Source organism: Adiantum capillus-veneris, chromosome 28 (assembly GCF_014529385.1).
Source record: "Adiantum capillus-veneris isolate H3 chromosome 28, ASM1452938v2, whole genome shotgun sequence".
NCBI lineage: Eukaryota > Viridiplantae > Streptophyta > Polypodiopsida > Polypodiales > Pteridaceae > Adiantum > Adiantum capillus-veneris.
Genome location: NC_140958.1, coordinates 119,081,601 through 119,095,924, shown reverse-complemented (window position 1 = coordinate 119,095,924; position 14,324 = coordinate 119,081,601). Strand labels below are relative to the sequence as shown.

The following is a 14,324-nucleotide window of genomic DNA, read 5'->3' as shown; positions in this document are numbered from 1 at the left end:
ATCGCGCGATATACCCAACAGAGGCAGGGCCAAGAAGCTGGCTATTTTGAGATGCAAAGAGAGGAAAACTCTCAAAATTCAATCACTTATAGTTGCATATTAAAGGCGTATGGCACTATCGAAGCAGTAATGCAGGCAACAAATTCACGCTGATATTGTTAGTCGAGGGATGTTGGACAAAGACGTTGTGCGAGGCAAGGCCTTAGACAAAGTGCATGCCAAATGAGGTGCCCTTTGATGGCCGCCCATGAACTTAAAGGGGCCGAATGGCCACCCATGAGCTCAATGGGAAGGGCCTCCCTTAATCACCAAAGGCCAAGGGGCATGGACGGCCGCCCAAGCCAATTAAATGGCCGCCCGCTTTAAAAAGATAGGGACAAATGGGAAAGGGAAGGAAGGGAAAAACAAGGGCATGGCGTTCAACAGTGAGTGGCGCAGGAGAGAAAGAGGGAGATGATTTCACTGGCCAAGGAAAGCCTCGGATGAGCATGAGCATGTAACAAAAAAACTTCAGCTCGCCGGCGCGCACAATTTTGGCACTACTCCCGTCGTGTTTTGAGTTGAGCAATTTACCCATTTCCATGTCATGAAGGGTCGTTTTTGTGCTTCCTAGCAACAACGGCGCCGTCATTGCTAAGGGAAGGGGAGGCTATTTTAAGGGTTATCAACGAGTTGCATAAAAAGGTGTGGAGAAGAGAACAAGGGCAAGACGAGGAATTTAGAGGAATTATACGAGGGCATGCGGGGGAAAGACATGAAGAGCATGAGCGTGAGGAGGTAACGAAGGGAGAAGCAAGGAAGGAGGAAGAGGAGCTTGGCTCTCTCTCTCTCTCTCTCTCTCTCTTCCTCAATGAGCAAGGCTTAGCAAAGCAAGAAGGGAGGACGGGTCCCTCTCTCTCTCTCTCTCTCTCGTCCTCGACCAAGGTGTGCAAGGATAAGCGGCAAAGGTAACAAGGGAAGGAGAAGGCGGGGAATAGCTTGAGAAGAAGAAGAAGGGCTCGGGATCTCTTGCTCTCGGACTTAAGCAAGGAAGCTAAAGGTGCTCTTTCTCTCGACTGTGGAGATTAAGCTCAAGGCTTGAAGCCAGTGAAGGGAAGATAAAACCTCTCTCTGTTTCAATGTCATTCTTGAAGCTAAGCAAGGGAGAGTTTGGACGACCAAAGCATGAAGAAGAAGAAGAGGGTTTCTCTCGCTCTCTCTCTCTCTTGTCCACGGTTAGCAAAAAAAGAGTGGCAATTAAGGCAAGGTAAAGCACACAAGTAGGACATTTGAAAATAAATGAAGCATGATGACTGACACAGTGAACTTAAATTAAAGTTTGCAGAATCGAAGGGTCAGTTGAAGCAGGTAAAGCGATAGTCAAAAGTTTCCATCAACGTCATCAGTCTGAAGATTTATTAATCATTTTAATAAGCCTTGATGTTGTGAACGGCCCGGTTAATCTGTAAAGGGAGCTTAAACTCCTATTAACGAATTGATCCAAGTGTTGGTGCTATTAACATCCCACCTTGGCTACCAATTACATTGTATTCAGAGATTGAATTGATTAATTGAATACTGCAATGATTGCCAAAGCCATATGCATCTGTTTTTCTTGTTCCCTCTCACAGCTAGAGGCTCGATGCCTTCCCGGCTCATGTTTCAAACACATATCCCTCGACAATTTTGGTGAACTCGACTCGAAACAAGCCGGGGTGGGAGGTAAATATGGAGAATTTGGAGTAGATGATGAAGTTTATTGAAGAGTTAAGTGAAAATGGTTTTGATGATAAGTTAACAGTTCCAGATTTCTTTAAGATGCTTCAATTGGTTCAAGGATCTCTACTTGAAATGGAGACCGTAAAGAAGAAAAGCCAAATGGATGAAGCTTTGGATGCAACTTTAGGTGCGTAATTCAATGAGAGGCGAGTCTTGGATATGATCATGAGGGCTACCTAGAGTGCTATGAGTTGGAAACCAAGGTAAGAGGGATACCAGAAGAGTTAATGATCAGATCTTTTGAGCAATTAGTGAGTTCAAATTTGAAGGAGTAGATTCAAGAGGTTACCAAAGCCTGCAACGACAAGTGGGAGTATTTCAAAGAAGCTATTGTACTACAGGTAAGTTATAAGCATTATGAAAGTTATCAAGAGCAAAGTTCAAGTCTACCAAAATACACAGATATTCGAGGACAAGTACGATCAAAGTTAGAAGTTGTGATTGATGAGTGTATTGTACAAAATGCTACCTTCTTATAGGCTAATGATTAAGACATAGTTAAACCTTTGTATGAAAAGTTGGGTTTAGCAGATGCATTACATGAAGTAGAAGTCTTTCAGGGTGAGGCTCTATAGCCTCAAGATACACAGGGGGAGTTTTGCAAAGAACCTATACATGCAGTACAGGAGGAAAAGAAATCAGGGGATCAAAACAACAAATTGGCTGAATCTCAAGAAGAAATTGTGCAGGTGAATGAGTGCAGGCATATTCAAGTAGACATGCAGGAAGATTCAACTACAAATGATACTTTTGCTACGGACTCAGAATTAGAGCAAAATGTTTCTGGTACAGATTCTACCATAGAGTTGACTGATGATACTGGTACAAATTCTACCATAGAGTTGAATGATGATACATATGTTATAGGTCAAAAAGGCTATTACTGTTGAGAGTAGCATGATCATGGATTTGGGTATACCAGATTTACCAAATTTGGATGTACCAGATTTTGAGGACTTCGTTAAACAAGAGTATGTGCTTGAAGATCTGCAAAATTTTGATTCAGAGGGGGTGCAGCCTTCTTCATTGACAAGCTGTCATGAAGTCAAGCTACCAAAGTGGAAAATTGGTCTTGAATGTGATGATGATGAATCAGAGGGGGTGCAGACTCCTTCTTTGACAAGTTTTTGTGACCTAGAGCTACCGATCTGGCAGACTAATTCTGAATTTCTGGTGATTTAAAGGGGGAGCAAACTTCTTCTCTATCAAGATTTTGTGACACATGATTCACACTATGGGAGAATGATCATGAACTTGATGATGCTAATTCAGAGGGGGTGCATAGTGAAGTGCAATCTCTTGGTGTTGAATATGATTGGTTTCATTGTGCTGATGATACAGATAGGGTAGTAGACGAAATTTTCAATGTGCATGTTGAACTTTGTGCTACAGAAGTGCAAAGATATTTGGATGAGGGTGAAAGACATGCAAAGCGGTCTACAGCAGATGTGTTTAGTATGCATGTCATATGTGGAAATCTTCGTTTACAATAGCCTAAGATGTGCAGGATGGAGGAACCTTCTGAAGTGGTGGACCTAGATCTTATGTGCTTATTGGACGAAGCTTTGGAAGGGTTCTCAAATACAAATGCTAAGGATACCGATCAATCTAGATTCATGCATGAGCAAGTTTGTTCAGATGCAGTTGATGATGATCTTATGCAGTTGTTGGATGATGCTCTACTTGATTTTGAGCCTCTACAAGATAGAGAATTGTTCTTTGATGCATCTTGCAAACCTAATGAAGAGAGTTTTACAAGAGACTTGATGTATTCAAATATGCATGATTGGGATTCCAATACTAGTGAGAGTGAAGGTGCACTGCCAATGCTTTTACGTGTGATTGATGATTGACAATTGTGTAGCTAGTTGCATAGGGGATATGGCAATATCTAGTGCTACCTGATGCTATATGGGATCTGATGTTACCCTATGATGTAGGGGATTTCTAGCTAGTTTTTGACCCAAGGAGGTGACAGATATATGCATTGTCTTGGGAAATTGACTTATATGCCATATGATCCAGGTGGTTTTCATGAAGGTTTGTGGGTTAATTTATGTTTATGCTCTATTGATTGGAAATTATTTTACTTTCCCTATGATCTTGGAGGATAGTGCAAATCTTTTTAAAGGAATGCTCACAGTGGGGAAAATAATTGGTTTCCCATTTGATCCTGTGGCCTACTAAAGTGCAAGTTGCAGATTTGAAGTTGTTGTAGAAGGTTGCATAGAACAAGGTTTTGGTTTCTAGATTATGCTAAGTCAGAAGAGTTTCTGGTTATGTGTTCAATAAGATTACATGGTTGGCTTCCAGTTGACTTCTTTGGACAATTGATGAAGTATCTTCACATCTTTTGAGTTGGTTCTGCTACCAGAACTTGAAGTAAAGGACTTGACGGCCATTCCGTATGCAGACAGAGTAAGGCATACTTGAGCTTGACAGGGTTCCCTAAAGCAAGATTGATGGTCAAGCTGTGTGTATCATTAACTAGAGCACTTGAGTCTGGCTTGGTTCACTAAACAGTTTTCCATAATTGCATGCTTTGGAGATACGACAGATACGGTTCAAAGATTTTTGATGGGCAACTACCTAATGATTAAGCTAGAACATTGATGATAAGGTATAAGCCTTATTTTATTTTTCATATGTTTACCAGTCATATGATTCTGATGATGGAAAGGAACTGAAGGTACCTATAACAGATGCAAATTGAAGTGCAATTGGCACAGACTGGAGGTTGTGTAGGTTTAGAGGGGGTGGATATCATGCATCTCTGCTCCCATGCTAAGAAAGATGCCAGAAAAATGCACATCGAGCTTATTTGAAGCCTACCTAATTAATGGACAATGTTCAGTGCTTGCTAACAAGCTAGTTTACGATTAATGTATGCCAGGTGTGGCTTTAAAGAGCCAAAGACGCCTTAATGATTCTAAAAAGGAGTATGATTGAAGTGACCACATATGGGAGTTTATGATCTAGAACTGCAGTGCTTGAAGTGCTCTATCAGCATGTCTTTACGGCTCATTGATTGGAGCTGCGATGAAGAAGTTATGGCAGTTTGAAGTTTGAGTCAATTGTAGATCCGTACCGGAGTGGGTGACTGCAACTGAGGGGACAGAGATGAAGTGAATGCATGGGCCTGAATTGCTCACTTTGTGGAGCGTGTCAGTCTTTTTAGATCAATGATCGGAGTTTCGCTTGCCAAGATATTGGCCATTAAAGATTCATCAGGGACCGATTCCGTACCCGTCTGGTCTGCTCGATCGGTGTGCCATCTGGGAATTTTACAGCCTCAACAGGGTTTGTATGCATTCTATACAGTGTGAGAATTCTAAAGGAATTAACGGCTTGTCAGACTGAGTCTGGGTTCACGAGATAATATGGCTTGAGGCCGGTGTCAGTGCCGACACAATTGAGCTGGATGAATTTTTGGCATTATTCAAGACACTGACAGGAGAGATGAAATTCGAGACAATATTGTTAGTCGAGGACTGCTGGAGAAAGATGTTGTTCTTGGCAATGCTTTGGTAGATATAATGTGGTGCCCGTATGGAAGCACATAAGGTTATGAAGAGTTTCATATCCAGAATGTCGTCTCTTGGAATGCAATGATCGCGGGATATACCCAACAGAGGCAGGGCTAGGAAACTGGCTATTTTGAGCAGATGCAAAGAGATGAAAACTCTCCAAAATTCAATCAATTATACCTGCATATTGAAGGCGTATGGTGTTGTCGAAGAAGTAGTGCGGGCAACAAATTCACGCTGATATTGTTAGTCGAGGGCTGTTGGACAAAGATGTTGTGCGAGGCAAGGCCTTGGACAAAGTGCATGCCAAATGAGGTGCCCTTTGAGGGCCGCCCATGAACTTAAAGGGGTCGAATGGCCACCAATGAGCTCAATGGGAAGGGCCTCTCTTAAAGGCCAAGGCGCATGGCTGCCCGCCCAAGAAAATTAAATGGCCGCCCGCTTTAAAAAGATAGTGGCAAATGGAAAAAGGAAGGAAGGGAAAAACAAGGGCATGGCATTCACCATCAAGTGGTGCAGGAGACAAAGAGGGAGATGATCACGTTGGCCAAGGAAAGCCTCGGATGAGCATGAGCATGTAATGAAAAATCTTCAGCTCGCCGGCGCGCACAATTTCGGCACTACTCCCGTCGAGTTTTGAGTTGAGCACTTCACCCACTGCCACATCATCATGGTCTTTTTTGCATTCCCTAGCAACGACGGCGCCATCGTTGCTAAGAGAGGGGGAGGCTATTCTAAGGTTTATCAACGAGTTGCATAAAAAGGTTCGGGCAGGAGAACGAGGGCAAGACGAGGAAGTCAGAGGAATTGAACGAGGGCAAGACAAGGAAGTTAGAGGAATTGAACAAGGGCAAGACGAGGAAGTCAAGAGAATTGAACGAGGGCATGCGGGGGCAAGACATGAGGAGCATGAGCATGAGGAGGTAACCGAGGGAGAAGCAAGGAAGGAGGAAGAGGAGCTCGGATCTCTCTCTCTCTCTCTCTCTCTCTCTCTCTCTCTCTCTCTCTCTCTCTCTCTTGTCCTCAGTGAGCAAGTCTTAGCAAAGCAAGAAGGGAGGACGTCTCTCTCTCTCTCTCTCTCTCTCTCTCTCTCTCTCTCTCTCTCTCTCTCTCTCTCTCGTCCTCAGTGAGCAAGTCATAGCAAAGCAAGAAGGGAGGACGTCTCTCTCTCTCTCTCTCTCTCTCTCTCTCTCTCTCTCTCTCTCTCTCTCTCTCTCTCTCTCTCTCTCTCTCTCTCTCTCTCTCTCTCTCTCTCTCTCTCTCTCTCTCTCTCTCTCTCTCTCTCTCTCGTACTCGACCGAGGTGTGCAAGGATAAACGAAAAAGGTAACGAGGGAATGAGAAGGCTGGAAGAAGAAGGGCTCGGGATCTCTTGCTCTTGGACTTAAGCAAGGAAGATAAAGGCGCTCTTTCTCTCAATTGTGGAGATTAAGCTCAAGGCTTGAAGCCGGTGAAGGGAAGCTGAAGCCTCTCTTTGTTTCGATGTCATTCTTGAAGCTAAGCAAGGGAGAGTTTGGACGACCAAACCATGAAGAAGAAGAAGAGGGTTTCTCTCTCTCTCTCTCTCTCTCTCTCTCTCTCTCTCTCTCTCTCTCTCTCTCTCTCTCTCTCTCTCTCTCTCTCTCTCTCTCTCTCTCTCTCTCGTCCACGGTTAGCAATAGAAGAGCGGCAATTAAGGCAAGGCAAAGCACACAAAGCAGGACAGCTGAAAATAATTGAAACTTGATGACTCACATAGTGAACTTAAATTAAAGTTTGCAGAATCCAAGGGGCAGTTGAAGCAGGTAAAGTGACACTCAAAAGTTTCCATCACCGTCATCAGTCTGAAGATTAATTAATCATTTTAATAAGCCTCGATGTTGTTAACGGCCCAGTTAATCTGTAAAGGGAGCTTAAACTCCTATTTACCAATTGATGCAAGTGTTAGTGTTGTTAATAGCCCACCTTGGCTACCAATTACATTGTATTCAGAGATTGAATTGATTAATTGAATACTACGGTGATTGCCAAAGCCATATGCATCTGTTTTTCTTCTTCTCTCTCACACCTCTCACAACCAGAGGCCCGAGGCCTTCTCGGCTCACGTTTTGAACACATATCCCCCGACACCGTAGTGCCACTGCCATGGCTCACGAATGAGAGCTCTCTCTCTGTCTCTCTTGTTCACAATGAGGGGGAAACGACTCTGCTTATATACTCCAAACGGGTTCATCTTGCCCTCGTATGTGGGATAAGATCTCGCAACATGGTGCATCTGGGTGAGCTCGCCTTCCATGTGAGTTTGAAAAGACTTTTAAAAAATCCATTGAAACTTCAACTTCTCCCCAATTTCCATGCACTGCTATCTCCCGCTCACGGATCCAATGCTAGCAATAAGGCCCAGCCAAAAGTTTGCATCCCAGACTTTGATCCCCAAGAGCCGCACCGCATTTTGACTTTTATATGCCTCAAATGACGCTAGAGAGGGGGAATGGGGAACACACCCACCATAAAATCCCATCTGTGCTCACTTCAAGCATACTCCTTTTTAGCATCATTAAGGCATCCGTTGGCCCTTTAAAGTCGCATCTGGCATACATTAATCATAAACTAGCATGTTAGCAAGCACTAAACATTGTCCATTAATTAGGTAAGCTTCAAATAAGCTCGATGTGCATTTTTCTGGCATCTTTCTTAGCATGGGAGCGAAGATGCATGACAACGGGCATCCCTTTACGATGGCTTTAGGCACGAGTGGGTGGCGGCGCTACCGTTTTGATGTCGTGAATGTTGTCGATGACAGATGTCTGGCGAGTGATGATGTGGCTTTGAGTTGCCCAGTTGGGGCAACTCAAAGCAGCAAGATAACCCATGTAACATTTTTTGGGAGCTTTATTGACAAAAATATTATTCTTTTGATAAATCGGGAATATTGTAACTCCAATTTGACAAGTGGATATTATAATCTATGAGCCGAAGCTATAAGCTTCCAAATCGTATCAATTTATCCTTAGTTAGAGCTCCCAAAAGATTAGTTTTTGACCAAAAAAACCTTGGCTAAGGTATAAAAGCCAATTTTGTAAAGTTATTATTAAGTTTTTGGATAAGAAATACACAGCGTGAGCTAATAGCGCGCACTTCTCTCCTTCTCATGCTTCCTTCTCCCTTGTCGGTTATCACATTGCAGGGCCGACTGTTGCGTTGCAACCACAGGTAACAGATCTATGCATTGATGTAAAAATATCATGGTAAATCATACTTTTTGGTGTCGCCAACCCGCGGCCTAATTTCATCATAAGTAGGAATTTAAGCAAGGAAATCACAAAATAAGCATAGGCGACGTATTGGGGCAGCATTGCTAAGCATTTAGATGCATTCGGGGTCAGAAACAACTAGGTCAAAATCTCACTGCTATTAATAATTGCATTTTTTGCACTTCATTGAAAGTGATATTTGAGATCATAGGCATGTGCGCTTAGGTCTTATATACTTGTCCTAGAAGTTTCATAGCATTATTTGGATGTAGTTTGATGCTGTAACGGTCATGTTTTGTTTGCCGATTAGTGATTAGCTTTTGATGACTTAGGTAATTTGAGTGTATCTTGTGTTAGATGCGAGTTGTCTATTGTTTTCCAAGAGATTGAAACCCTCTTGTAGCCTCCATGCACTAGTTGAGTCAGCTTCGTCCCATGGATTGACAATTATGTTCATGGTCTCGCTACGTCTGCCAATAAGATAAGAGTGAGGTTAGGAAACCCATCCATATTTGGCGCCACTGTCGGGGAACGAATAGAACTAAACTAGGAAAACAAGAGTGTTGACTGTAGTTGTCTTTGAACTTCCTCTAGGATCACCTAGAATTAAACTCTCTTTAAAATCGTATAGCTTAAGAGTGTCGTCTTTTGATGTGTAGAGCTAGCTTGGGAGAAGATCTAATTACCTTGTAGGATTAGGTTAGAATTTTGAGAATGATTGATGGACAAGAAAAGTCGTAAGATCAAGGCTGAAGAAACCATAAAAACAAGACAACAAGTATTTGTGGACACCTTCCATAACCCAATTGCAATAGAACCTAGGAGTAGGGTAAGTAGAATCTGAGGTGGGATCTCAAATCATTGCTCACTCCAAAGGAATCATCTGAGAGTTGTTTATGTGAAGTTGCAGAATTTCAAATCTATGGCTTGAAACATCATCAAAAGACTATCAACCATTGAAAACAGCTGGATATTATGCTCGTAAATGTTGTATGAAGTAGTGGGTAAGAATAAGGATGCATTTGAGGAACTAGGTTGTAGGCAAAGGATTGAGAGCTTGACAGGAGTTGAATTCAAGCTAAGTGGAAAAATGGATAATAATCTAATTTGCCGGTAAGTACTCTATCCAGGGCTTAACAAGTCTATATGAACCTTAGATCTGGTTGTATACTAGCAAATCAAGGAATATTTGGAGAGACCGCTAGGAGGGTATCCATTGAAGAGAGTGTGAATCAAGGTGATCACTTGGGAACTATCTTTGAAGAAGTCTCAGACACTTATTCCGACTCAACATCTGAAATGTTTCCTATTCGACTCACTCAGGAACCGGAACGACAGTGTGATATAAGCACATACTCACCTTTTATAAGACTAATGTCCATGGAGCTCAATTTTATCTGGATCCTAATGAAGAGTATGCCATTCGCATTGATGACCATGACATAGAGTTTGAAGAGGCAAACAAACAAGGAAAAATTTATGTGGATAAAAACGAGACTCAATATGTGAAATTTGAAAATCCTGATGTGATAGACAAGTGGGAGTTGGAAGTGAATACAATAATTCCAGATATGGTAGCAAAAGAAGGTCCACCGAGTTTACAATTTGAGGGATACGATCAAGTTGATATGAAACCTTTGAAACGGTTTAGTACTGATAATCCTTGGATTGAGTCTATTGTTGGGAGGATAGTAACGTCAAGGATCTTTTATGTTCTCATGCCAAGCCAGGGCAGTTAACACCCATGAAGATCATCTATATCTTCAAGATCAAAGATAAGGGTTCAGTAGATCTACCATATTACCTATTTAGGGATTATTATAACAATAACTTTGTTCTGATGAGTCTTGAGGAGGTAGAACAGACCAGATACCAAGGGTACTCTATAAGAGATTGGATATTGGGGCAAGGACCTGGTCCTATTCCAAGAGAGGAACTCCGCGAGAGATCTTTTGGGAGCAATTTTTAAAAACCCAAACTTACCTGATCACGAAGAAAACCGAGTGACATTAGAGCCAATGCAGGGCTACACGAGTCACTATTTCCAACAGATTGGTTTGAAGGACTCGAGACAGGACCAACTGCCAGAAGAGTTGGAGTTAAGCCAAATAGACGTGTCAGACTAACTGATTTTCAAAAATGGGTCAGAAACTATAGTGGATCTAGGGATCCATATGACCACTTAGCAAGCTTCAAGCAAGTGCTAAGACCAGAACGCATATTTGATTTCCACACTCAATTTGAGGGATTGGGATACATTAGAAGGAAAAGCTTTGACATGGTTCCAAAACATTCCACCAAGGTCAATCATGGATTTAAATACATTCGCTCAAGGATTTGTAATTGCATGTTCCAAAGCTAGGATCAAACATAATACAATAGCTCAAATCTATTGGTAGCTTCTTCATCAACTTGGTCTTCCTACATATGTCCACTATGAGTTGTAGAGAGGGTGTTAAAGTTTATGCATCTCAAGTGAACACTCAATGCAATCCTATTTATTTATTTTTCCATTTTAGGTATTTATTTTACTTTTGAGACATTATTTTGGGTTGATCTATTCGGGAATGGGATACTTAAGGTCCCTTGTGCAAGTATATAAGCAACACTGCTACCATTGTATAATCATCTAATTCATCACCTTTGTTGGTTGGTTCGAGAAACTCTCTTTCTCTATCTCGTGAATTTTCTTTTTATAAATCATCTTTGATAAACTCATGTGCAACCACCATGCACCATGTGGCAAGTTATTTGTAAACAAGCAATGAGCATGCCTTCTATTCATAGAGCTCATTCTTTTTATTTACTTCGGTTTATCATGCATGATGTGTTGCTTGTGATTTGGTGATAAGGTGTAGTTTAGGTCTCTCTCTCTCTTCTCTCTCTCTCTCTCTCGTGCATATATCAAATCAATATGGTCTGTGAGTGTATGCAATGAGCATGGATGTCAACATTTACAAAGTCTCTCTCATTTTCTTGTACATCTCTCCCTTAGTGATTCAAGGCAGTGTTCATGGCATGAGTATTTTAGACATTGCGTATCATTGTTCTTTTGTGTTGGCTACTAGCATCAACGCATCTGTGCCCATGAACCTGCTAGGTGATCCCCCCCTAACCTTTTGGTGGAGAAGACTTCCGCCATCCTCGTGAGATGAAGATGGCAGGGGTAGGTACACAGAAGCTTTTCGTCCCTTCAATGGTTTTGATTATTGGTCCTTAATATCTTGGTCCTTCTTTGATATGCACTTGTGTGGAATTTCTTTTTGATCGAGAAGTGCAGTGGAATCCCTACTCCTTTAAAGCACCAACAAATCACTGCTCTTTTGTGGGATGTCTTTTTGATCGAGAAGTGCAGTGGAATCCCTCCTCCTTTAAAGCACCAACAAATCACTGATCTTTTTTATTTATCATTCTATCTACACTTGTATGAAATGCCTTTTTAAGCGAGACGTGCACCCTCCTTTAAATCACCAACAATCACTGCTCTACTTGCATGGCTACGTTTCCTCCTACACTAAGAAGGAGAGGTAAAGGAGATCATTTCAAAGTCTAAGGAAAAATTTCAAACAGGGGTGTGTGTGTGCATGCACGCAAGTGTGCGTGTGCGTGTGCGTGTGTGTGTGTGTGTGTGTGTGTGTGTGTGTGTGTGTGAGAGAGAGAGAGAGAGAGAGAGAGAGAGAGAGAGAGAGAGAGAGAGAGAGAGAGAGAGAGAGAGAGAGAGAGAGAGAGAGAGAGAGAGAGAGAGAGAGAGAGAGAGAGAGAGAGAGAGAGAGAGAGAGAGAGAGAGAGAGGTCCCCTTAGTGACATCCGATAAAATTGGAATGATACAGAGAAGATTAGCATGGCCCCTATGCAAGGATGAGATGCCCCCAAATTGAGATATGGTCCAAATTTGATATATATATATATATCGAGAGAGAGAGAGAGAGAGAGAGAGAGAGAGAGAGAGAGAGAGAGAGAGAGAGAGAGAGAGAGAGAGAGAGAGAGAGAGAGAGAGAGAGAGAGAGAGAGAGAGAGAGAGAGAGAGAGAGAGAGAGAGAGAGAGAGAGAGAGAGAGAGAGAGGTCCCCTCAGTGACACCCGATAAAATTGGAATGATACAGAGAAGATTAGCATGGCCCCTATGCAAGGATGAGATGCCCAAATCGAGATATGGTCCAAATTTGATATATATATATATATATATATATATATATATATATATATATATATATATATATATATATATATATATATATATATATATATATATATATAGATAGAGAGAGAGAGAGAGAGAGAGAGAGAGAGAGAGAGAGAGGAGGAGGAGAAGAAGAGAATTTTAACGTTGTAGGAAACTATCCCAAGAGACCTTAAAGATCTATCCAATGCGGAGAGTTGAACTTAAGGCCTATTATAAGTGTAGAGAGCCTTTAACAACATTCCTAAGTAACCATTGTACACATAATTATGATTGGCAGAACAATTATCCACCAAGATCCTAAAAATCAATGTTTTTATAGCAGGTGTAAAACCAGTGCTCTTTGACTAAGTGTATGATATAGGTGTGTAATGTACGACGTTTAAAATTCTCTAAATTAACTTACAATCGCCCTCAGAATTGTGTATATGATACAAAAAAAATCTCTATATTAATGAAGAAAAGGGTGTCTATTGCAAATGACCATGTGCTTCTATGTCTCTTTGATCTTCAGTTCCACTAAGGATGGATACACACTGCCTAGGCGCCTGCCCGTCACTTATGGCGATGGGCGGGCATGCATTACACACTACCTGCAACATATTCTCCAAAAGAAAAAGGATTTTCAACAGCCGCATCCGTCTTATTGGCTTGACGTCTCACTACTCTGGGTGAACTGGCAGATGCTCAAACCCCGTTTGAGCTTGGGCAGGGAGCAATTCCTGTCCAAGAACTTGGTCTCTGCCCATTCTGTGCAGCATATCAGAGAACACCCCATGTCCTCCATGTCTGCACGCCCTATCTTGGGCACGCAATGTGTAACTAGCCTAATCTTCACCACATTCTTTTTTTTTTGCAAAATTGTGACTGATTGTATTATAATGACACCAAGATATATACAAATGTGTCTCAAGCTGATGCCATGCCTTGAGGGGGAGACGGTTACATCAAATCCTAGCAAGAAGTACCTAGTAGCTACTACCAAAAGCCCTTTACACAACAAAGCTCGACTGGATGGAGAGGGTCTCTCTAAGCAATTCATACGAGTGTTTCCTCTTACCTATCACATATATCATCTCCTGACTTTCTTGTACAATCTTCACCACATCCTATTATAGGAAAACAACACATTGAGTATTTCCTATCACCATCGTTGATAATTTGAGACAGTTGTGAGGAGATAAGCAATCACTTGAGAATTCATTAGGAAGGATGATTGGAGTTAGAACGCGATGAAGGACATGCCTCAAATATGGCTAGAACACCATGTTCATCCAATCCTAGAAAGTTGCATAAGCATTCACCAAACCAAAAGGCATCTTACAGTAGGCAAAACATCCCCATGGAGAAATAAAGGTGGTTTTCAGCTTGTCTTCAAGAGCAATACCAATTTGAAAATACTTGGAGGAGCCATCCATGATTGAATACCTATCATGACTTGCTACTTGGTGCAAAATTTCATCTTAGAATGGAAAAGGGTAGTGATTTTTCTTCGTAAACTGTTTGCCAAATCTTTGTATAGCCTATGTAGAAACCTTGTCCAAGAGAAAGATTCTTTGAGATCCGTCTATGTTCTGTAGTATACCAACAACTCAAAGTTACTTTTAAAAGTAAAAACACTGGTATAA

At 41.7% G+C, this 14,324-nt stretch overlaps 2 non-coding genes across 2 annotated transcripts; both read left to right on the top strand.

Annotated features, from left to right (window-relative positions):
* The first annotated feature begins 12,308 nt into the window (after positions 1 to 12,308).
* LOC147421186 (U6 spliceosomal RNA) lies at positions 12,309 to 12,411 on the top strand. Its single transcript, XR_015187077.1, has one exon. It is a non-coding gene; the product is annotated as a U6 spliceosomal RNA (small nuclear RNA).
* A 169-nt stretch (positions 12,412 to 12,580) lies between these two features.
* LOC147421185 (U6 spliceosomal RNA) lies at positions 12,581 to 12,683 on the top strand. The gene has a single exon (XR_015187072.1). It is a non-coding gene; the product is annotated as a U6 spliceosomal RNA (small nuclear RNA).
* The last annotated feature ends 1,641 nt before the right edge of the window (positions 12,684 to 14,324 follow it).